Consider the following 23,688-nt stretch of genomic DNA (forward strand, 5'->3'; position numbering starts at 1 on the left):
ATTTTAATAAATTGGACAGAGAGAAACAATACCACACACCCCATATAATCAGACACAAAAATCCAGACACATGAATATTTTGTAAATACATTGATTTAAGTGGCATTTGGTATCGTAGCTAAATAAACCATTTACAAACTAGTATATTGTACTGTGATTTTAATCCCTACTCTTTCTAGTTTACATAAATTCTTAAGAAACAAAATAGTTCCATATTCTATACTTAATTTGTGAAGGAAGATTTCATCTTTCAAGGATAAAATAAATTCAATCCAACAAATCAGCAGCCTTCCACATATTTTATCTAGCATGCTCTTCAAACTAATAATGAGACCATGTGAAACAACTCCTCTAAAAATAGAAAACATGTCTTTCCTTTTTAAAAATTATTCAGACAGAATAAGGAAACATTTTAACACAATGACTTTGTCCCTTCTAGGTGGCATGTTCTATTAAAACTTTCCCTTTGGGTTATCAGCAAGGTAATTTGGGGTTGTACATAGGATGAAGGTAGGTCAGTATATTTCAAAGGCAAAACATTTTTCTCTTAATGCTGGGTTTCCAATCATGGGTGATTTTTAAATCAGATTATTATTGGTCCAAATATATTTTAAAAATTATACTCCTCAGCATTCTAAAGATGATTTTCTCTCTCTCTTCTATGCCTTTTGATGTAGTTATTTTTAGCAGTTAGAGCTCTGCCTTGCATCTCATTCATTATGCAATCTCTATACACCATCATTAGACATTAAAGAACACCATATGGTTATGAGTTGAACATATAGCTGTCTCTTTGTAGTAACTGGGGGTAGCAACCTCAAACATATTAACTTTATAAAAATATAATAAAATGTCTAAAACTCAAAAGGAGGGATGTATTATTTCCTTTTTCATAAACCTACAGTTTTTGCACACTTTGCCATCACTAACCCAGCTCCTGAGGATACAAAACACCCTACCATAACTCCATTTTTTACCCTAAAGGACTTATAGTGTAAGGTAGTTTTCTTTTACCATCTAATGCACCATATGCTCAAAAATGAGAGCCCCATGTAAACATTCCAAGCACAGGCTTTCTAGCTCCATAATTTTATAATAATTATCTTGTTTGTTATCACACCTGCAGCTACATTTAATGAGATGAAGTGTTTATAGCAGTATTTTTAACCCTTCTTGCTCTTCTTCAATAAAAACAACAATAATGAAAAAGCATCTAATGTGCTGTATACTTACTGTGTGTCTGGCACTGGGCTGGGTGCTTCATAAGCACCATCCCCTAAAATCCATCTAAAAATTTTATCAGCTAAGAACTATTTTCATTTTAGCCTAATGAGAAGGAAATTGAAGTATAGATTGAGTAAAGGAATTTCTTGAGCAGGCTAATAGAAGGCTCAGCTCAGACTCAAACCCAGGTTTGATAATGGAATAGTGACAAAGAAGGAAGATCTTCCTGTACACACTCCAACTTGATTCATGAAGTCTTCACAAGTCAGGGTACTTTGAAATGACTTTTAAAAGAGTTGAATCTGTAGATTGATGTTTTCTTTTCTAATCACTGGCAAGATAGACAGACAGTTATAGATATATGTATAAGTAGGTAAATATTTCTCTCCCAATAATAATTCAGTTTGACCATTAATTAAGAGTTGTCCCATCCCATATCAGTTTTAGTAACAGATGCATGTCCTTAGGACATTTAGCTTTTCCATGGTTGTTTCCTCATCTATAATGTCGGGATCATAATCCCAGTCTTGCCTACCTTAGCTACTTTTTTTGTGAGGATAAAATGAGAGGATGTTTGAGAGAGCACTTCAAAAACTGAAACAAGATGCTCAATTGTCAATTAAAACAAGGGGGAGAAAAGGAAAGAAAATCGTCAAGGTTTATGTCCCTAAATTTTACATAATTTTCCCTAAATTTTACATAATTTCAAAAGGTCAGACAAGGTTAGATGCTGTCAAAGAAAAAGCTTTGTTCTATTTAAATACTTTTCACTAAAAAACTTCCGCAATAAAACAGAAAAGACAAAGAGTTTGGACTTCAAGTGGTTACTATACTTTAGCTCCGTTCTGTAACTTCTCTAAGCCTCAATTTTCTGATCTATAAAATAGGAATAGTAGTAACTATCTGACAAAGTGGTTGTAAAAATTAAACGTAATGCATGCAAAATGCCTGTCATTGTGCCTGGTACATAATAAATGCTCAATAAATGTGTCCTGCAGAGGCTTACATGCTAATGACTTCCTACCAATACACTTGTATCTGTTTTTTAACTGTGGGTCAAGCCTAAGTGATTTCAGGACATTTTAGGTTAATAATGAATGCAAGTAGATAGGGGTGCTAAGATGAATCAAGGGAAATTATTTAAACTGAAATAAAGTGAATGGGCAAGAAATGAGGGCAAGTGTCCCCCCCAGGTCAGATGCACACAGAAGATGTGGTGCAGAAACAAGAATCACATCAGTTCTGTTTTGAATGGACTAGGGGAGCAGGACATTGAGGCCATGAAGACACAGTTTGACAATAAAAGACTGATCAGAAATTTTAGGAAAAGAAATCACTAAAGACAAAAGAAATCCTTTGGGGGATTTGAGTAATTTAGACTCCTAAGTGGAGTCATGGTAATATTCCAATTTGTTAAGGGCAGACTTGGTTCACCTCTCTTGTCCTAGTGTAATTATTAACATGAATCATGCATAGACCCTCAATTTCTGTGGCTTGGGAATAAAAGAAGACTATCTGGAGGGATTCTGGATGAGGTTTTTACAAGTGTGTACCTTTGCTTTATAGGTTTAAATTCATGTTCACATTCACCCAGGAAAAGAAGTCTGTGATTTAGAGACCCAGAGAACACAGCAAAGCTCCCCTCTTCCTATTATCCAGATGATTTTTCTCTAAGATAATCGAATGTTTTGAAAAATAGGTCACCTACATTTCAAAACTATTTTATTTCAAGCCATCTGGGGCTGAGCATGATTTTTAATGAGCTCTTCTTGGTATCATGGCAGAAGCCCGACCACACATTTTATCTGCACATCTGCCAGTGCTGCAGCATTATTCTGAGTATTTGATATTCAGAAGATGCGTCAAGAATTTGAACCTTGGAGAAACAAACTCCTCAGCATTTCAATTAGGATCAGTGTGTTATGCATACAAAACATCACTAGAGCAAATCTTGGAACATGTTGAATTGTGTGGGTTTTAAAAACTAAATATTGCCAACCGGTTGCAAGTTAAATTCTATTCCCCTGCTCCTGCATGGTTCTAAAAAAAGGTGGTTAAAAGAGAACTCTGATTTGCATCTCCAGTTCCTACCACCTTAGGTTTCCAGTCCATGCTTCGTGAATTATTTGTGGCACATTTAATTGACTCTGTATAGCGCTTTGATTGAATGCCACCTGACAAAGCAGGTCATGACAGTCTATATATTTCCATTAATGCCCAACATAACTGTAAACAAGATTAGTGGTGTCATTTGGAATCATTTCCCTTTTTGTGACTTTTTCTCCCATCATACTGGAGTAAATCTTTAAAAAAATTTTATTAGCAAAGTTGTAGGTTTATAGAAACATCACGCTGAAATACAGAGTTCCCATATACCCTCACCATTTTCTTAACATGCTTCTCTTTCACTGTGTGCTTGTGGGCCTACCAGAGTTCTGTTCATAGCTACAATTATCAACACAGGGAGTCGAGATGGTCCCATTTCTAGTAAAAAGCTGAGTGTGTGAGAATTTGAGAATGGTAGTTCTCCCTATCTGCCGTGATGGTGGACAGAGTAGAAAACACAGAGCTTACTGTGATCTGTCAGATAATAATAATAGGAATGATAACTAGTTATATTGATAACAACAGTGCATTCGGAATTAACTAGGCCCTGAAGGTCTTACCTGCATCATGTCATTAATCTTTACAAAAACTCAACTGGGTTAAGTGCTGTCACCCCTATTGTTTGAATGAGGAAACTACCGTTTAGAGAGGTTAAGTAGTTGGCCCAATGTCACACAGCTGGTTCTATTTCCTAACATCAGGATTTAAATCCAGATAGTTTGACCTTCGAATTAGCTCTCACCCTCATTCTATGCTGTTTTTCCTTGTAGTATAAAGTTCTGACATATCTGACACCATTCTGCCATTTGATCTCACAATACTATATTATAACTCTTTTGTCTTGCCAGCAGCTTCAAGGAAATATCTAACATTAAAATCCTCACAATGCTTATATAATTTAAAATCGATTGAGACTGCCTTTGAAAACATTTTACATGTAATTAAATCAAGGTTTAGGTGAGATTCTTTTTTTAATCCATTTAACTCTGAGAATCTTAAGGGTAGAGATGGTATCAACCATTCCATCTCCATGGATGAGCAAGTTGACCCCAAGTAAGAAAAAAAAAAATCACGACAATTTCATTACTTTAGTTGTGAGAATGGCTCAGAGATAGAAAAGCTGAAATGGACATCTTTCTGTGCAGGGCACCATGTTTGAAAGAAGAAGGAATGAACGAGGAATAGAATCTGGCCTCTGTCTTTATAATGTCTACTAGTATATAGCCACCTCATTCTTGCCTTTCCTAATCATTATCTTTTGGTGCTGGCATTTTCCAGTTTGTTCCTTAAGTCCTTTGTTTTTCTATTTATTCTTGATAATCTCTCCATCCTTCCTTTGCTATTGCTTTTTCAGCATCTTTGTGTGCAAGTTTATTGAAAAACCATTGCTTTCAAAGAAAAACAGCAGAAACTGATGTGGGTTAAGATTTATAAATTATGTGCAGATCATAGCAAACTGCTAGTAAATTGCCTTCTGTTTCTAATGGGTGTGAACAGAGAGTTTGACTTTTCACCTGTGCAAAGGGAGGAGGTGGGAAGGGGCACCCTGAGGCCCTTGCAGAAATGTACATGAGAAGGAAATGTTCTACTAAAAGGAGCAGAACACTCTCTGTCCATGCAAATTTTCTGGCAGTTCTGCTAAAGTTTCATGCAGAAGATCAGAGTGGAATTCCATGAAAGTAGTATGTATCCCTGCTGGGTTTAGGACCCTAAAGAAGGGTTCCTCCAAGATCCTTGCCATTCGGGTGTCTATTTCAACGTGTCTCTCACCTGCCAGACTTCAGTCTGAGTCTTGGTTCTGCCAAAAATGTGACCTTGGCCAAGTTACTGGACTTACTCTAGTCACCCTGCTTGAAAAAGTGGGTGGTGGTAAACTCAAATCACATATAGAATACAACAGTGCTTTTCAAACTTTAGAGCAAATGTTGCCTTTGGTAACTCACTTTGGGTACCATTTCTATGAAATAACAGATTTCCCAGCACAGTGGACTAGAATGAGCACGGGGGTGGAAGCCAGGAGTTAGACAGTGCTAGTCTCAGTTTGGACTCCTCCTCATTCTACTCTGGGCAAGTCATTTTCCTCTCTGAGCCTCAGGGCAATGACTATAAAATGATACTGGTCCCCACAACTTGCCTCTTAACCTGGTTTAAGTAACAAATATGATAAACTCTTTCTCATTTACAATTCTCAAGGGATGGAATTTTATTTTCTGGTTTATTTAATTTTCTGATTAATTAGAATAAAAAAATTCTGTTTCAATCATTGTCAAAAACATTCTATAAAGATCAATCCACTGGATTTAAAGAACATTAGCTATGTAAGGTATCTAAACAACATTTAATAAAAACCCTGGAGTTTAGAGATTTCCAATGTTGAGTATTTATATGTATCTCATACACAGATTTTATGTGAACCAAGTATTGTTTCAATGATAAAGTACTGGAGACATTAAGGTAATTAGCAATGATTTAGGGAATTTAGGGTCAATTCTTCCAACAAATGCAGGCACAGCCATCTCCATTAAGAGAAATATTTATTGCAATAATAGTAATTTTGAATGCTGTAGGTAACTACTTTCTTAGATTTAAGTATAGCCTGATCTTACAGAATGAACTACTTCCCACTTCAATGTCAAAACACTTTCTAATAAAATTAATTAATAGCTGAAGCATATGATTATCACTAGATTTGTTCATCGTGTACTATTCTCAGCTTGTTGTAAGTCTACCCTTTCAGTGTTATAAATCAGGAGATGCAACTCTGTTTTTTATACTTTTAGACCAAATCATTGAAGTATCCTTTGCTATAGGCAGGAGAAATTAAGAAGAAAACACTCGCTAATGAGTAGCACGGAGATTTATTAAGGTCTCTCAACTGAAATGATTATATAAATGTAGAATTTAAGTTGTCAAAGGTTTGAAATGTTAAATTGAGCAGGATCTTTCCACAACTCTCATACTTTTGTGATCTTTAAGACGTACATTCTGACCAAGATGGCAATGAAGTTGTGATAGGCCTCTGGTTTAGCTATTTAAAATAATGTACAGGAATTGGCCCCAGTAGCTGCTGATTGATTTGAAGATTCTGTTCATGAAACACATCTGTCTTCGACCTGGAAAATAATATTCTTGTTAAACATAGTGAAGATTCTCCCTGATTAAGTTGAATGAAAAATGTCTCAGTTAATATAATTGTCTTATTGAGTATATACATATATTCATATAATATGTTTACTGAAAAACACTAAGATAATGGGGTTTAAGTAGCAATGCCTTGAAGATAAGAAAATTTAAATTGTTTTATAAGAAAGTTCAATGCATGAAAATTTAAGTATAAGTCAGGCAGGGAACATATTTACTAGTGAACATTTTATTAAAAATTCCTTTTTAGACCTGTTAGATTATAATGATATGCATATTAGTAAATTAGGAGGTTGGACTTTGGAGTGAGAAAAACTTAGGATAAATTCTTGGATCTGCCATTCACCGGATGTATGACCTTGGACCATGTACTTTTCCAAGCTTTACTCTTCACATCAGCAAAAGTGTGAAAGCAGTGATAGCTACCTCACATGACTGACATTAGGATTAAATGAGATCTTGGGACAATCATGAATAGAGGCATGTTAATGTTAAATTTTCAACTAAGGCTCAAGATATAAAAGATTCTGCAAACCAAAGGAGTTACCAGATCAAAATATATTTTTTCAATGTATGTTCTAAGAACCAGTTTCATTACACTTAGGCCCCTCACTCAGAAGTCTGTAAACTAGATGTAGGAACTAAAATGTTTGAGGATAAAAAGGAGGAGGGCTTGTTTGGATGATCTGGGAAGGGGGAGAAGGGGTAGGATGGTGCCTGTTCACTCACTGCAGCCTATATACCTTTCCAATAAAATAAACCTTTTCCAAGTTCAGAATGTTATATACCTAATGCTATTTCTTAGGGGATTGAATTGTGGGGGGCATTTATTATGTTTTATTCCTTTGAATTTTATTTTATTTGCTAAATTTCTCAAAACTAGTGCATATACCTTGCTTAATGTATAAGAAGGTAAGTCATAAATATAAGTATGTACATTTTCCTAGAAGCAAGGAAATTTGCTCACTTCTTTGATTAATTCACCAGAAAATTAAGAAATCTTTCTTTTCCTCTGTATTTTCCATAAAGTCTTATAATATATTTGTTACTCAGTGAAAGATAATATGTAAAAAGAAAATTGGTAGAAATGGACAATATTCATTATAGATTTCAATAAAGGAAATAAAATCTCCTTCTTTCTAGTTTCAGGGAAAACATGTGAGCTAAAATTAAGTACTGAATCAATGCTACTCAATGCTACTCATTTGGAATTAATGGTGAAAACAATCAATACCTGTGGCCTAAATACCTGAAACCTAAGTGGGTATGAGTAGCAGCAAAAATACTGAAAAGAAACAGCACTCAAGATAAACTCCATTTTCTGTTCCAGGTCACCTAACCTTAATATTCAAGGGATAATATAAATTTTTAAAAACATAAGATGTAGTTAATGCTGGGCCAATTTTAAGAGGTCCAGTTAAAGATTTCTTTTACACGCACACAAACGCACACACAAACAGGCATATTATATTAAAGACAACAGCTTTTCCATTATAAAAACCAATCCTGGGGAGTCTGCAAGATGGCGGTGGCCGAGATGAGGCAGGCCAAGCTTGGTATTTGCCTTTCCTAGTTTCACTTGATACTCTTCAGGAATCATGTAGAAAAGAAAAGCTCACATGTAAATCCACTGGAATCACCAAAAGGAATCTAAACAGGTATAAGGTGGAATACTTGTGTGACTACAAGGTTGTAAAGACTCACTCAGCAAACATTTGAGTTTCTTCTGTGTGTCAGATACTACATTAGGCACTGGGAATATAAATATTAGTAAGAAACTGCCCCTCACTTTAAGGAATTCACACACTAGTGAGAAAGACTGACAAGTAAAATACTCCTTTAGAATTTGGCATAGTAAGTGCTGTGGCACTTATTATAATATCTGTGGGAGTTGCATCTAGGGCAGGTCACAGAGAGCTTCTCAGAATAGATGATGTCGGCTGGAGCCCTAAGAAAAGGAGTGCAATTCAGTATGGATCCTGTGGAGAGAATGGGCTTGTAGGAAATGGGAGTGGGGAGGAACGAGGTTCAGTGCAGATTTTTCAGTCACCCTAAGGCAGTGGAGAGTCAGAAGGTTTTAAAAGAATGACACAATCATAGTTGGCTTTCAGAGTATTTTCTCTCTGCAGTGAGGAAAGCAGACTGGTAGAGAGGGTAATGCCACATACATGGCTACAGATTCTGAAAGGCAGTTGTAAGTATATACAGACAAGAAATGGAGGTGCTGAACCAAATTAGGAAAAATGGGTGTGAAGAGAAGTAGGTAGTAAAATTTGCAAGTCTGAGGTTGGGGGTTGGATTGTCAGGCAGTGAGGGGGCCATGTCCTGCTCCTATTTGGGCAGTGGTGGAGACGCTGATACGGCTCACGAAGATTCAAGAATATAGGAGGAGGAACAATGGAGTTGGAGAGGAAGGGTATGGAATATTACCTCATAAAATGGAAAGGATGACAAGATTACAAATACTTGGAAACCCTGGCAAAATCTGAAGTGTCCATTACTACTTCAGTAATTCTCTAATGACAAGCGTAACGATTTATCTCAGGTAAAGAAGGGAAAGCAGTAACTCTGAAAGGCAATAACAAAGCTCTGAAAACTGCCATTGCTGAATACATTGTAAAGAAAGCTGAACACAGGATAGCTCTGCAGAGATGGCAAGGTGAGCTCAACAGAAGAAAGACTCATAGAGGAATGATATTTGTTGAAAATACTGTTGATTTAGGGTGCCCGCCTTCAGCCTTCTACTACATTAATGAATACAAGTTGGCTCATAGAATGTTTAGTAAATGATGCTCCTTTGGTTGTGCATGCACAGATTACTTCTTTGAGAAATACTGTCCTGGTGAAGTTAGAGTTCTCTTTGCTTATAATAAAAACCAATAAATAAAATGCCCCCTGGCATCCCCATCTATGAATGCAACTCAAGATGTCATTGTGTACCTGACTGCCCAATACGATTGTACAAAAAGCGACAGAGCATCCCCCTTGCATCTTTCGAACTAGCAATGGCTGTGGCTGCGGTGTGACAACCCTTGTGAAGATTAAAAGAATGAGCTTTGTCATGGAATATGTTGGAGAGGTAAGAACAGGTGAAGAAGGTGAAAGAAAGGGGGGAGTTATATGATAACAAAGGAATCTATACCTCTTTTTAAAAATTTACTTATTTTAAAGAAACTTTAGATTGCATAAAGGTTACATAAAAAATATAGGGGATTCCCATATGCTGGATGCAGCATGATATAGAAACATCTCATTTTGTGAATCACAGTTGTGACCCAAATTTTCAGGTATTCAATGTTTTCATTGATAACCTTGATATGCATCTTCCCCAAATAGCGTTATTTTCCACAAGAACCAGAAACGCTAGAGAAGAGGTGACTTTTGTTTACCAAATGAAAGGTTCTGGAGATAAATGTCCAGATTCTATTGACCACAGCCCAGCCAAAAAGACTGTTAAAACTGTGTGCAAATGTGGAGCAGTGACTTGCAGAGGCTACCTCAATTGAATTTTCAGGAAATAGAGCTGACAATATTTTTTTTTTCTAATGGGAATATTTTTTTCATATTATCAAGATTATACCATTGTTAATTTACAATTCTTGTTTCAAAACTTTACCCAATTTGCATTACTGACATTTCTGAAGAGAGGGACAACAGGTCACACAGAAGAATTTGAAGCATTCTGTTGGATGCCAAACATGGAAGGAAAACTATTTACAGATCAGCATCTGTGTACTTATGGAGTTTGTGTGAATAGAGTAATGCCTCCTTCAATATATGAGGAGTGTTAAATGGATGATGTAGCAGTTGCCAAGTTCAAACATTCAACTTACCATATACCTTGAGTTTGGAAAAACAGTGAATTCAGTTTGGGCAAATGTACAAATTCTACTTTTGTTATTATATTGTCATTCTATTTACCTGCTTAATACTTGCTGTACCTTGTAACTGAGACAAATAGTTGATACTGAATTTTATGCTCTATTTTCTACTTCTTTCATTAAAACATTGACATTCTAATGAAAAGAAAAAAGAAACAAAACAAAACCAATCCTGCCAAACAGTATCTGTTACTTGAATATGGCATTATTTGCGACCTCTCTGTCTTCCCGCAACCATGTGGATCACATATAGTTTTATACTACTGTATTATATTTTTTAGTAAATCTTTTATGGAACTTTGATGTAATTTCAAAATATTTCTTTTTTAAAATATTTTATGTTTTTTTGTAGATTTTTTTTTCTCATCCCTATCCCCTCTTCCACCCTGCTGTTTTTACTGTCTGTGTCCATTTGCTGTGTGATCTTCTGTTTTATATCTATTTCTCTTTTTGTCTTTTCTTCTCGTCTTTCTCCTCTAGGATTCACCAGGATTCAATTCTGGGGACCTCTGATGTGGAGAGAGGTTCGCTGTCAATTGCAACACTTCAGTTCCTGGTTTCTGCTGTGCTTCACCTTGACTCTCCCCTTCATCTCTTATGTGTTGCATCATCATCTTGCTGTGTGACTCACTTGCACGGGCATTGGCTACTGTGTGGGGACTTGGTTTGCTGCACGGGCACTTGGCTCACCATGTAGGCACTGGCTCACTTGTGGGCACTCAGCTCACCACACGGGCACTGGCTCACTGCGCAGGTACACTTTCTCTTATTTTTTTTTCACTAGAAGGTCTCAGGGATTGAACCCAGGTCCTCCCATATATATCACTTGAGCCATGTCCTGTTCCATCAAAATACTTCCTAAGACAACTTGAGACAGCCTGTGCTATCACAAAAGCAGGGCTGGCGAATACTGAATTATATATATATATATATATACACACACATACACACTTTTTTTTTTTAAGATTTATTTATTTATTTCTCCTCACCCTCTTGTTGTTTGTGTTTGCTGTGTGCAGGTCTTTTTTTTCTTTTCTTTTTAGGAGGCACCAGGAACCAAACCTGGGTCCTTCAATGTGGGAGGGAAGTGCCTAATCATTTGAGCCACCTCTGCTCCCTGCTTTGTTAGGTCTCTCATTATGTTTTCTGCATGTCTCTTGCTGCATCATCTTGTTGCATCAGCTCACCACACCTGCCCATTGTGTTGTCGCATCAGCTCCCTGTCTTGCTTATTTTCTTTAGGAGACACCAGGAACTGAACCTGGGACCTTTCATGTGCTAGGGAGGAACTAAATCTCTTGAGCCACATCTGCTTCCCTAATACTGAATTATTGCCTCAAAAGTTCATATTATACCCTTATACATATTTATTTGATGGAACTAGGGGACACAGCAGCCTATTTCAACCCTGGCCTCCTGGGATCATCCTTCAGGATCTTCCTCTCTCAGAGTCAGCTCATTCTTGTACTCTTCTGAACAGAGGAGCAAGTCTGCTTTCATTCACTTACTTAAGAACTATTTATTGAGCATTGACTATATGCCAGGCCACGGGGAAACAAATGACAAAGTTAGACTGGCATGGAGATTACAGTCTAGTGATGGAAGAAGGCAACAAAACAAAGAAGTAAGTGCAGGCAATGGCAGGCGATAAATGCTAAGAAGAAAGAGTAAAGCAGGATAAAAGAATATAGAGAGATTGGAGTCTATTTTATGTAGCTGGCCAAAACAAGGTCATTGTAATTACTCAGTAAATTCTTGTTGCATTACTGAATAAAGCAGCTCCATGTGATCTTACATATATTAAGATACTTGGTCCTTCAAGATCCATGACTCTGTATGGCTCCATGCTCCCCTTCTCCAGGTGTTTTCTTTTTAGCTTATTGAGCTGCTAATTATCCCTACACAATTTAGTTGGTCGGAGCAAAGTAATTATTGAAATACGAATATTAATGGTTTTGGAAAACTTATAGCACAATGCTTGGCACATAAAAGGTTTGTTGACTTAAAATATTGAAAACCTGAAATGGGCTGAACCCTTATTCTCCCTCTAGAATCCCAGACACTATTTTCCAATAGTCAATGTTCAGCTTCCTTCCAGGGAGAAACACTGAAAATAATGATCATATCATAATGGACCTATCATCATCTTACTGAATCCTCATAACCACTCTATGAGGAAGGTACTTTATGATCCTTATTCTATTAATGAGGAAACATGGAGTAACAGTTTGATATGGTTATGAATTCCAAAAATAGATATTGGATTATGTTTGTAATCTGGTCTTTACCTGGGTGTGATTAAGTTATGATTAGGGTTTTGATTGGGCCACCCTTGGCGGGTGGGGACTCAGAGATAAAAGGCATGGCAAAGGACAGAGCTAAAGGGGTTTTTGATTTTGGAGTTTGATGCTGAAGCCTTAAACTGGAGTCCTGGGAAGTAAACTCACAGAGGAAACAGAAGCAAGCCCCAGGAAGAGAGGAACCCTGAGCCTAGGAAGAAGCAAGCCCTGGGAAGAGTGGAATCATGAACCCAGAGAGCAGCAAGACCCTGGAAGAGAGGAATGCAGGAAGCCTGAACCCTTACAGACATCAGCAACCATCTTGCTCCAACACATGGAAATAGACTTTGGTGAGGGAAGTAACTTATGCTTTATGGCCTGGTATCTGTAAGCTCCTACCCCAAATAAATACCCTTTATAAAAATCAACCAACTTCTGGTATTTTGCATCAGCACCCCTTTAGCTGACTAATACAGAATTTGGTACTGAGGTGTGGGGAAGTGCTTTTGCAATTACCAAAATGCTGGAATGGTTTTATAAATGGATAAGGTGTATTTTTTGGAGGAATTGTGAGATGCTTGGAAGAAAAGACCTGCAGTGCTTTGAAGAGATTGTTGATAGCAATACAGATGCTGAAGAGACTTTTTGTGTAAATGATGTAATTATTTGTGTAAATGATGTAAATGAAGTAAATGATGAAATTATTACTGGAAAATGGAGAAAAGGCAAGCCATGTTTTAGAGTTGCAGAGAACTTAGCAAGATTAACTCCTGGTTTATGGAAGGCAGAATTTGAAAATAATGAGCCTTGGAATTTAGCTGGAGAAATTTGTAAAGTAAACCTGGAGAATGTGCTTGGCTTCTGCATGCAGTTTATAGCAAAATGCTAGACGAGAGAGATATACTGAGGACTAAACTGTCACATACAAAGAAAACAGAAATTAATTCTGGAAATTCCAAGCCTCTGGAAATCAAGCTCCCAGAAGAAAGTGCTCCATTGGAGGACTTAACTGAACTTGGAACTTGTAAATCAGGATTGAAAATGCAGTTATCACGGAAAGACCTATAGAAAGTCTAACTTACTGTCTGATGGCTTGGACCCCTGCTTCTTGCATGCTAAACCAACAAGGTTTTTGAGAGAGCTGTATGAACAAAACCACTGTCAGCTTGGACTAAAAGGGATGTGGGAAGGAGAGACTAAAGGAGAAACAGCTTTAAGAGGAAAACCATAGAAGCTGAGATCTGGAATTAAGACATCACCTTGGGCCAAGAGAGAAACCCCACCCATGTGAACAGAGAGGTTGAGTTTGCCCCAGCAGTTGAAGAGGGTGGATATTCCCACTCAACGTTATAGGAGAGTTTTGCCACCCCAGGGTGCAGAAAGGGTGGAGTATATTTCTCAAGGATTAGGGAGGTTAAGGTCAGCACCCCACAGGTCTGAGAGGAATGGACCTGTCCCCCATGCATTAGGGAAGGCCAGGTGGTCAACTTGTTGCTCTGAGAGGGTTTAGCCTGCGTGCCAAAGGTTAGGAAAGGCCAGGTGGTCAATTCATTGCTCTGAGTGTGTTGAGCCTGTTTGCCAAAGGTTAGGGGGCATGTTGTCTTTATGTCATTGTACTAGGCGGGCTAAGAATCTAACCCAAAGTTTAAGGTGTGACAATCACCCCAACACTCTTGGAGGGAGAGGTGTGGAGCTTGGTGACACCCAGATGCTTGATGAAGGTGCCTGTCTGTTGGGCAAGCATGTGGAAAGAATGGGTTCCCATAAGGCACCAAGGAGAAGGAACCATCATCTTAAGAATGACCCTGCAATTGAATGAAGGATGCCCTGCAAGTTTACTGAACTGTAGAGAAACCATGACTCATGTTTCCCTCCCAGCTTCTCCTTATTGTAATGAAAATATTTATCCTTTGTCCATTTGTATACTGGAAACAGATAAATTGTTTTGTAAGTTTCAGAGATCTACAGCAGACTGGACTTTGCCCAAAGACAAACTGTATTTCTTTAAATTGATTGTGATATGACTTAGTACTTGCATAGTTACTGATTTGAATATTATAAATTATTTTTGGAATTTAGAGGGTGGAGTGTAGCAGTTTGATATGGTTATGAATTCCAAAAATAGATATTGGATTATGTTTATAATCTGGTCTTTATCTGGGTATGATTAAGTTATAATTAGGGTTTTGATTGGGTCACATCATTAGGGTGTTGAGTCCCCAACCCTTGGTGGGGGACAAAAGGCATGGCAAAGGACAGAGCTGGAGAAGTTTTTGATTTTGGAGTTTTGATGTTGGAGTCTGATGCTAAAGCCTTAAGGTGGAGCCCTGGGAAGTAAACTTATAGAGGAAACTGAAGCAAGCCCCAGGAAGAGAGGAACCCTGAGCCCAGGAAGAAGCAAGCTCTGGGAAGAGCAGAATCCTGAACCCACAGAGAAGCGAGACCCAAGAAGAGAGGAATGCAGGAAGCCTGAACCCTCACAGATGTCAGCAGCCATCTTGCTCCAACACATGGAAATAGACTTTGGTGAGGGAAATTACTTATGCTTTATGGCCTGGTATCTGTAAGCTCCTACCCCAAATAAATACCCTTTATAAAAACCAACCAATTTCTAGTATTTTGCATCAGCACCCCTTTGGCTGACTAATACACATGGTTAGAGAGGTTAGGGTACTTACTTCTATATCTCACAGAACCTCTTTTTTCCATCACACAGAGGTTAGAGGACCTAATTCTGCATCCTTGTAGGAAGGCGACGCAGTGTCAGTCAAGGCTATCAAAGCTGGAATGAGCCAACATTCTTCATGCTCAAGCAGATTATTTAAATAAACCTTATAGCTCCATTTAATTTGGAGAAACTTCTCTGTAAGGGTGGTTAACTGCTAAAGATACAAAAATGGACTTGGTTAGTTGCATGTGTGTGTGTGAAATCTTTTAATTGGAATCTGTGCATCCCTCACAATAAAATGCAGGCATTAGACATTTATCTCAAGGGAAACTTATAGTCCTGTCTCTTCACTAGTGGGATGAGGTTAGGGCAAGGCAGAAACCTAGATTAGTAGTTTATCTGAATTGTAACTTTATTACCCTAGAAAATAATTTGCAGATAGACTATCTGATTGGACAGTCCACTGCAGGTTTTATTTGAAAATGTTCCACAGCACCTAATATCTGCACAAACGTAGTTAGTCTGTGTTTTGGTTTGCCAAAGGGCTGCCGATGCAAAGCACCAGAAATCTGTTGGCTTTTAAAATGGGGATTTATTTTGGGTAAAATATACAGTTTTAAGGCCATGAAATGTCCAAATCAAGGCATCAGCAAAGATGCTTTTACACCAGGGGAAACGGACTTTGGCCCAGTGGTTAGGGCGTCCGTCTACCACATGGGAGGTCCGCGGTTCAAGCCCTGGGCCTCCTTGACTCGTGTGGAGCTGGCCCATGAGCAGTGCTTATGCGCGCAAGGAGTGCCGTTCTACACTGGGGTGTCCCCCGCGTAGGGGACCCCCACGCGCAAGGAGTGCACCCTGTAAGGAGAGCCGCCCAGCGCGAAGGAGGGAGCAGCCTGCCGAGGAATGGCGCCGCCCACACTTCCCGTGCCTGCCGCTGACGACAACAGAAGCGGACAAAGAAACAAGACGCAGCAAAAAGACACAGAAAACACACAACCGGGGGAGGGGAGGGGAATTAAATAAATAAAAAATAAATCTTTAAAAAAAAAAAAAAAAAGAGCTTTTACACCAAAGTCAGTTACTGTTGATCCTGGTCTTGCTGTGACGTGGTGAAGCAAGATGGCCACCAGTATCTACGGAGGTCTCTGCCTTCCCCTCCAGAATCTACTGTCTCTTTGAGTTCAGCTGTGAACAACCAGGAATAGGGCTAGTCTCTTTCTGGGCCTCAGCTCTTTCAGCCTGTCAGGGGCTTCTGTTTTCCTACAGTTCTCTCTCTCACATGGCAGAATCAGACATGGCAGCTCCCTTTTTCTCTGTGTCTGTCTCTCTGTGTATCCCTTTATATCAGAGCCAGCAAGAAGGTGGCGACTCAACATGAATCATGCCCCACTGACGTAATCCAGTCAAATGGGTCTCACCCACAGGAACAGATTCATTTAAAAACATAATCTTTTAAGAATTAAGAAAAATAATAATAAAAAATAATCATCATCATCTTTTGCTTTTCAGAATTCACAAAATTCAAACTGTCACAATTTGCCTAGGAGATTTGTCTAGCTTTGCTTGATTTTGGTCTACATTATTACATTTGAGTTGGCTCTGGATTCCTTGGGAATTCCCCAGTGCTATCAGAAGGCTCCTGAAGCTGTTAACCTTTTAGTGATATTCTTCCCCCAAAAGGTTCAAACAGAACTGAAAACTATGATCCTATGTGGAGGCTGGCATTTTTCCAATGTTAATCAGAAGCCTGAATCCAATATCCTTTCACTGCAGCATTGAGCCGTTTCTTGCTTTCTTTTCTTTTTCTTTTTTTTAAAAGCAAGATGCCTCCTTTACTTCTCAAAGAGGAAAAGACAGATAAATGAGCCAACGCAGCCAAATGGCTTGATGCCAAAGGGTAGATGGAGATACTGAAGCGAGGATCTAAGATGGATAGTTTTGCCTACAACTATGCTTGACCAAAAAAAAAAGAGAGAGAAAATCTTCCCCCCAGCCCTTCATATAACATTGTGTGATGACAGGGAGATTATGAGTATGACAACCAGATTTCTACTTGACTTTTAAATGACATCATTAAGGATATGTCCAGATTTTCAAGAGTTCACTGGAGAAAACATTCTTTGACATTAATACATAAATTTCCAAGTCCTCTCAAAGGTCTAAGTTACTTCTATTTTGAAGACTTCAATTGTATTTAAAAATGAATAAAAGTCCAAAAACTATCCAAAAGTTGCTAAATATTTTAGGCCTATTAAACCTCTTACTACTGTTTTAACTAAAGAGGCAAGGCAATATAATTGTGCTCCTCACAAAATAATTACAGTATTTCTTATATAAAGTGAATGATGGTTCGTTATTGGCTGTAAGATCTTGCAAAGGTTCAAAAGCTAGAAATCTTATGATGGACACATTTCAATACTGTCAAGGCAACTATGTGATTGTACAAAGATCCTTCCTTGGATATAATATCAAAGATTAAATGTGAGATCCTTTTGAAAAATAGGGCCTGCCCTTGGCCCCTATATAGGCCCTGTAAGTTACTATTGAGTACTTCCTGAACTCGAGATTCTTTCGGAAACACACACAGACAAACCCAGGAGGATGAAACTTAGACTTATACTACCAACACTACTAAATGACCCAAGGATAGCAAATCAGCAAAATACTAGCAAGGGCAAAAAAACGAAGACTAAAATCCTCTTAAAATGCTTTGGACTCTTGAAGACTTATTCTTTTGGATTTCTAAACTTTTGGATTTTGTTGTATCCTTGCTTACCCACTCCTGGCTTTGCTAAATAGACAAGGCTAAGTGTAACAAATCTTTGGCTTGTGGTCCTTGCCTCATCATGTAATGACTAGTATTTGTGGTTAAGTTATGCCCTGAGTATTCACCAGGAAGACAAGAATCCTCATCCTTTGCTAATCACTCCAAACCACCATGGAGGTTTCAGTTGTTATATTTGATTTTTATGGCTTGCTGTGTTCCCCTCTTATTGTTAGTGACTATATTTTTCACATTTGCTATTGGACCTACAAATAATAGACTTTCATCTGATCCAGACTTTTTTATTTCCTGAGAACTTAAAGTTTAAAGTACCAACTTTGTTGGTTGGGTTTTTAAAAAAAGAGATAAAAACAACCTTGTGATGATGTTATTTTTAATACAGGATACAGGGCATCAACTTTAGTGCCTGGACTTTTGTGAATTTATTTCTGTACTTTTGCCTATTCAGAGGTTTCTGAGCTATAGATTCATCATCCATAAAACGTGCATAGAATCGTGATGAAGGATAATATATTTATATAGTACAATAGTGTTTATTTTTATAATATACAATACTATGTATAGTTATATTTTAGTAATATACACAACTTCTTATTTTTTTATCTTTTTATTTCTCTCCCCTTCCCCAACCCCCCCATTGTCTGCTCTCTTGTGACCATTTGCTGTGTGTTCTTCTGTGTCCACCTGCATTCTTGCACCGGGAATCTGTGTCTCTTCTTGTTGCATCATCTTGCTGTGCCAGCTCTCCATGTGTGCAGTGCCACTCCTGGGCAGGTTGCACTTTTTTTGGTGCAGGATAGCTCTCCTTGGGGGCACATTCCTTGCACGTGGGGCTCCCTACAGGATGAACACCCCTGTGAGGCATGGCACTCCTTGTGCACGGCAGCACTGCGTGTGGGCTAGTTCACCACATGGGCCAGGAGGCCCTGGGTTTGAACCCTGGACCTCCTATAGGATAGGCGGATGCTCTATCAGTTGAGCCACATTTGCTTCCCCAATTACTTTTTTTTATTTTTAATTAATTTATTGAAATATGTCACCCACATACAAACATACATAAACAATAAGTGTATAGTAATAGTTGTGAACTTACAAAACAAACATATATAACATCATACAGGTCTCTCATAACTCACCCTACCACCAATATCTTACATTGTTGTTAAACCTTTTTAACTAATGATTAAAGAGCATTGTCAAAATATTACTACTAACCAAAGTTTTTTCCCCCAACCCTCCCTATTATTATGATCTTTATGTCATTTATATATGAACATATATAAACAATTAAGTGTATAGTAAAAGTTGTGAACTTACAAAGCAAACGTGCATAACATCATACAGGGGTCCTATACATCAACCCTCCACCAACACCTTGCATTGTCGTGAGATGTTTGTTACAAATTACAAAAGAATATTGTCAAAATCTTACTACTAATTATAGTCCTTATCTTACATTTAGTGTGTTTTTCCCCCAATACACCTTGTTATTATTTTTTAAATATATTTTATGACAGAAGTTGTAAACTTATAAAACAATCATGCACATATGCAGAATTTCCAAACAACACCTCTCTTTCAACACACTACACTGTGGTGGAACATTTGTTATAGATAAGATAATATCATCTGATTGTTACCATGTCATAGTATACATTTGGCTCACATTTTCGATACTCCCCCATTATCAACACAGTACATCTTTGGCATAGATGCAAGAATATTATATTATTATTGCTAACCACAGTCCATAGGTCATTCCAATTGTATTTTCCCCATGCTTCTCCACATTCCCAACACCCTGCAGTAGTGAAATACATTTGCTCTAGCTCACAAAGGATACTCTTGCATCTGTACCATCAACCACAATTTTCATCCATCTCTTGGTTTACTGTGCTATTGAGTTCCTAGATTATTCTCTAGCATTCTGTCAATTGGCATTTACATCCCAGACTATCATTTTCAGCCACATCCTCATTTATATACTAGCTATTACTATTTTTACTATCCATTCTATACACTTCCACACTTCTACAGTACAGCTAATTAAACGGACTTGGCCCAGTGGTTAGGGCGTCCGTCTACCACATGGGAGGTCCGCGGTTCAAACCCCGGGCCTCCGTGACCTGTGTGGAGCTGGCCCATGTGCAGTGCTGATGCACGCAAGGAGTGCCCTGCCACGCAGGGGTGTCCCCCGCGTAGGGGAGCCCCACGCGCAAGGAGAGCCGCCCAGCATGAAAGAAAGTGCAGCCTGCCCAGGAATGGCGCCGCCCACGACAACAGAAGCGGACAAAGAAACAAGACGCAGCAAAACAGACACAGAGAACAGACAACGGGGGGGGGGGGGGGGGGGGAGGAAATTAAATAAATAAATCTTAAAAAAAAAAACAAAAAACTTCTACATACATTAAACATCAGTAATCCATCTCATTCCTTCTCTTATCTCCATTAAGAACCCACCACCTACCACCAGGTCTTGAAGATATTTTCCCACAATTTCTTCTAGTTTTATAGTTCTTGCTTTTATTTTTAGGTTCTTGATCCATTCTGAGTTAATTTTTGGATAAGATGTGAGACAGAGGTACTCTTTCCTTCTTTTGGCTATAGATAACCAGTTCTTTCAGCACTATTTGTTGAATAGACTGTCCTGCCTGAGCTGTGTGGGTTTGACAGGATATCTGTCTTTAGGCCAGTACCATGCTGTTTTTACCACTGTAGCTTGGTAGTATGATTTAACGTTTAGAGATGAAGGTTCACTTTTCCTTTTTATGATGTTTCTGGATATTCAGAACCCCTTACCCTTCCAAATAAATTTGCTAATTGTGTTTTCAATTTTTTTTTTTAATGCTGGTGGAATTTTTATCAGGGTTCCATTGAATCTGTGTGTCAATTTGAGTAGAATTGACATCTTAATGATATTTAGTCTTCCAATTCATGAGCAGGGAATTTTCTTACAGTTATTTAGGACTTTTTTGATTTCTTTTAACATTGGGTTGCAGTTTTCTGAATACAAGTGCTTTACATCATTGATTAAGTTTATTCCTGACTACTTGAGTTTTATCTGTCATATTTTATTTTCACCACTCTTTTGACACTTTCAGTTACTTTTATTGATCTATTCTTCATTTGTATACTCTCTTCCAGGCCTCTCTCCTGTCTTTTCTTTTCAGGCTCAAGCACACCCTTTAATATTTCCTGAAAATCTGGTCTCTTGCTTAGAAATTCTCTCAGTTTCTGTTTATCTGTGAATATTCTAATCTTGCCCTCATTTTTGAGAGACAGTTAGTGGATATAAAATTCTTGGCTGGAAGTTTTTCTCTCATAGTATCTTAAATATATCAGACCACTGTCTTCTTACCTCCATGGTTTTCTGGTAAGAAATCACCACTTAATTGTATTGGGTATCTGTTATATGTTATGCATTGCTTTTCTCTTGCTAGTCTCAGAATTCTTTCTTTGTCTTTCGCATTTGACATCCTGATTAGTATGTGTCTTGGAGTTGGTCTATTCGGATTTTTTTGGATGGGAGTACGTTGTACTTCTTGGACAGGGACATCTATGTCCTTCAATAGGGTTGGGAAGTTTTCACCATTATCTCTCCAAATACTCTTTCTGCCCCTTTTCCCTTCTCTTCTTCTTCTGGGATATCCATGACATGTATGTTTGCACATCTCTGGCTATCGTTTAGTTCCCTGAGACCTTGTTCAATTATTTCCATTCTTTTCTTCATCTGTTCTTTTGTATGTTCACTTTCAGAGGCCATTTTTTTCAAGCTCACCAATCCTTTCTTTTGCCTCCTCAAATCTGCTATTATATGATTCCAAAGTTCTTTCAATTTCATTTATTGTGCCTTTCATTCCCATAAGATCTGGTAATTTTTTATGCATGCTTTCAAATTCTTCTTTGTGCTCATTAAGTGTCTTCTTAATATCTTTAATCTCTTTAGTCATCTCATTGAATTTATTAAGGAGGTTTGTTTGAACATCTATGATTAGTTGTCTTAACTCCTTTATGTCATCTGCAGGCTTATCTTGTTCCTTTAAATGGGCCATATCTTCCTGTTTCTTGGTGTGGATTGTAATTTTTGGTTCGTGTCTTGTCATCTGGCTTACTAGAGTATTTAGTCTGGGTGCAGTTTTTCTCTTTGGTTTAGGGCTTCCTGCCCTTTCTCCCTTGCTGGTTGTGCAGTAGGAGCCAAGGATATAAACTGGTGCTATAAACTGTGGAGGCTCAAGCAGCCCTCATTGCCCCAGGTACAGATGAAGCTTCTCCCAACTTTCTCCATTCCCAGAGGTAGGGACAGAGTGGAATAATCCAAGTCATGCAGGCCTAGATTGTAGTTGCCCAGAGAGACTGATGAAGCTTCACACCCCTTTCTCCCTTGCCTGGGGCATGGATGGAGCTGCAAGTGTGGGCAGCAATGGAGGCAGTGCAGGTCCAAGATGACTGCAGTTGCCCCAACAGACTTTTAATTATTCAGTTTATGCCAGCCAAAGGTACTCTTTTAGACTGGTGCTAAGCTAGGCAGCCTCCTCCCTGCAAGGTGGGACTGAAGCCTAGGCTAGGGCTGCAGGCTGATCCAAGTGAAAGAAACCAGTTCCTACCATCACAGTGATATTTGGTCAGGCCGGCTTCCCCTCAGGCTGGGGGTGGAGTCAAAATGGTAGCCACTGGCCTTTTTCCAACTTGGACAAATTCGTACCCTAGCTGTTCCTAGGGTTATTCCTTAGCCATCTGAGTCCACCAATCAGTAGCTGAAATCAGCAGACAACCATCTCCTCTTCCCCTGTTTTTGGGAGATGGAGCTTCCAATTCTAGTCACAAAACAGCTCCTGGGGTGGCTTGCACCACCAGAGTAGGACAATCACCGGCCTCTGTGGATTGGCCAGCAATTTTCTGGAGAGGCTAGCTGCCGCAGGCCCCTGCAGCTTCCTCCCTGTCAGAGGTGGCACTGGCACTTAGGCTAGACCTGCAATCTGACCTGGATGGAAAGAAGTCATCCCCACCAGCACTGGGATTTTCAATCCACCCCGCTTCCCCTCCTGCCAGGTACGGAGTTAAGGTGGCAGCTCCTGGCCTCTTTCTGACTTGGACAGGCTCAAACTTTAGCTGTTCTCAGGATTACACTTTAGCCTGCTGAATTTTACTCATCATTAGCTAAAGTTGGTGCCCAACCGTCTCTTCCTCCCCCATTTTTGGGAAGTGGCACTTTTAACTCCAGCCGAGGAACAGCTCCTGAGGTGGCTTGTGCCTCCAGTAGAGGATGGGCACCAGTCTCTGTGGCATGGAGAGCTCTACTTACGAGTCTTCTCGGCAAATGGGCAGCCTCATCCTTCCATTCCTTCAAGGACATTGCAGGATGTTCTTCTGGCTTCCTGGAGCCCCCAAACAGGTGCTTCAGCTAGCTCCAGAGAGCTCTGGGTGTTTACTAACTGCCCCATAGCAGGAGCTGACTCTAAGAGCTCCTTACTCTGTGGCCATCTTGCTGTCTCCCTCCCCAACTACTTTTTTTTTTTTAAAGATTTATTTATTTATTTCTCTCCCCCACCCCACCCCGGTTGTCTGTTCTTTGTGTCTATTTGCTGCGTTGTCTTCTTTGTCCGC

The 23,688-nt window shown here is 38.8% G+C and overlaps 1 protein-coding gene and 1 pseudogene across 10 annotated transcripts in view; one reads left to right on the forward strand and one right to left on the reverse strand.

The window, feature by feature from the left end:
- Positions 1-23,688, reverse strand: part of JAKMIP2 (janus kinase and microtubule interacting protein 2) — a 197,527-nt gene that overhangs the window by 116,853 nt on the left and 56,986 nt on the right. The gene's annotated exons all lie outside the window — the stretch shown is intronic.
- LOC101427894 (histone-lysine N-methyltransferase SUV39H2-like) lies at positions 8,890-9,977 on the forward strand (annotated as a pseudogene).

Source organism: Dasypus novemcinctus, chromosome 2, assembly GCF_030445035.2.
Source record: "Dasypus novemcinctus isolate mDasNov1 chromosome 2, mDasNov1.1.hap2, whole genome shotgun sequence".
NCBI classification, from domain to species: domain Eukaryota; kingdom Metazoa; phylum Chordata; class Mammalia; order Cingulata; family Dasypodidae; genus Dasypus; species Dasypus novemcinctus.